The 2,011-nt window shown below is 48.6% G+C and overlaps 1 non-coding gene across 1 annotated transcript; it reads left to right on the top strand.

Annotated features, from left to right (window-relative positions):
• The first annotated feature begins 805 nt into the window (after nucleotides 1–805).
• LOC146045504 (U6 spliceosomal RNA) lies at nucleotides 806–911 on the top strand. The gene has a single exon (XR_014465452.1). It is a non-coding gene; the product is annotated as a U6 spliceosomal RNA (small nuclear RNA).
• Nucleotides 912–2,011: the final 1,100 nt, after the last annotated feature.

The raw sequence follows: 2,011 nt of genomic DNA on the forward strand, positions 1-2,011 counted from the left end.
GAGGAGACTGTCAGCATCACTTCTGGGGGCGGGGCCTGTTGGAGACATCATCAGTCCCTGCCCCCAGTAATGCAAATCCCGCTATATGCGGTTCTCTAAAGAGGGAGTGGGCTAAATACACGTATTTAGCCCCGTCCACTTCCGCAGAAAATCCGCAAATCGCGGCAATTTAAAGCTTCTTCAACCAGTTACATGAGGGGCGGAAGGGGGTCCGCCGGAATCCGGGAGGGTTGCCCACCTTTCCGGGGGGCTGGGAGGGGGACATGATTTTCGGGATCCTCCCGGCCATTCCGGGATGGTTGGCAACCCTAGCATAATGCTCACTTCCACTCCAATCGTAAGTACTGTCTATATTTTAAATTGAGAGGAGGGGTACTCATCAATGAAAAGCCTAATCAAGGGGTACGGGAGAGAAAAAAGGTTGGGAACCACTCGCTTAGTGCATCTGGCCCTAGATGTGGTAATCCTTAAAAAGTGATAAAATGGAGAGTGATAAACCACCAGCCAAATGGCTCTTAACTGTCATTTTTCAAACACAGCATGTAATATGACAGGAACTGAATTACTGGTAGTTTATCACTCTCAATTATATCACTTTTCAAGCTTAGTACATTTGGCCCAAGAGCGATATCAGTCTGATATGTCGTTTTGGGGCGATTTTAAGTCCATATGGGCTGTGTACATATCGATCCAGTGTGTTCCCAGTTTACAGCTAGGTAGACAGAAGACATTGCTGATGAGGGCCATTTTGCCAAATGCATGTCCGCCCTGTCACTGCTAGCATCAGCATGTGTGCACAGCAAGTGTGCAGCTTTGGCAGCACATATGCTAAAATTGGAATGATACAGAGAAGATTAGCATGGCCCCGGCACAAGAATGACATGCATATTCTTGCACTTGCCAAGGTCAGGTACCATTGCGCAGGCACACACATTGTATAGTGTGTACCCTACCTAAGCCACAACATGCATGCATCCCAATATTTAGGGCACAGAGTTGTAGTATTGATTCAGGGCCTAATTCAGGCCATTCTGACATTACGCACCCTCCCGTAAAACACCTGGGCACGTCTGCCTTTTTTTGAACACTCCTTTGTCCATCAAATAGCCTGGGGAATGTAATAAGACATGTTCACTATTTCTGTCACTATTTGGCCTTGCGCATGTGCGCTATAATCTGTACACATCTGCAGTCAATCAATAATCTATAGAATTGCGAATTCTCATAACTGCGATCAACTCTGCATAACCCCATCAGATTCATGGTCTCTGAAATATATTAGTATCATTTTCCAGGCAGTGACTGAGGGGTAGATTTATCACACTGCGCTATGGGGTATATGCGCTATCCCCGTGCGCTAAAGCAGGGGATAGCGCTTCCCCACATCTATCAAACCCGCTGTGCGGGTGGTGTTTCGGCGGCGGTGCGGGGGTTGTGACACAGCGCATGTACTTTTTCAAGCACAGCGCTATATAGGCATTCCTGATTTACTATGCGTCGCTATCCCCCTCCCTGCGGCTTTGCGCTCCTGTCTCTAACGCCAGACAGATCTGGCGTTGCAGGCTTTGGTTGGGTTTTTTTTTTGTCACTTTCAAAAAACTTTATTGCTGTACATACATTGAGTAGCCGGCGGCTGAGGTAATTGTGCAGCCTCCAGCTCGGCGTGCGCACACCTCTGTCTTCCCGCCATCTGCCTTTGTAAACTGCGCATGCGCCGGACACACAATACGAGACCAAGATATCCGGCGCATGCGCAGAAGACGCCGCCGGACGCCAACCCATCATTCGTTATGGGAGGGAACGTATCCCCGGCAGGAGGGTATAACGCACTCCCATAACGTGCGGCCACACAATAATAAATTCGGGCGAAAGTCAGGTTCTCTTCACCACGATAAAGTGGTGAAGCGAACCTGCGCCCTTAAGGAACGGTAAGGGAATATTAATAAATCTACCCCTGAGGGTGGTAATTCATCTGTACAGGGATGACGCATCTTATGGGAGAGTCACTGGA

Source organism: Crinia signifera, chromosome 1, assembly GCF_055691185.1.
Source record: "Crinia signifera chromosome 1, ASM5569118v1, whole genome shotgun sequence".
In the NCBI taxonomy this organism is placed as follows: domain Eukaryota; kingdom Metazoa; phylum Chordata; class Amphibia; order Anura; family Myobatrachidae; genus Crinia; species Crinia signifera.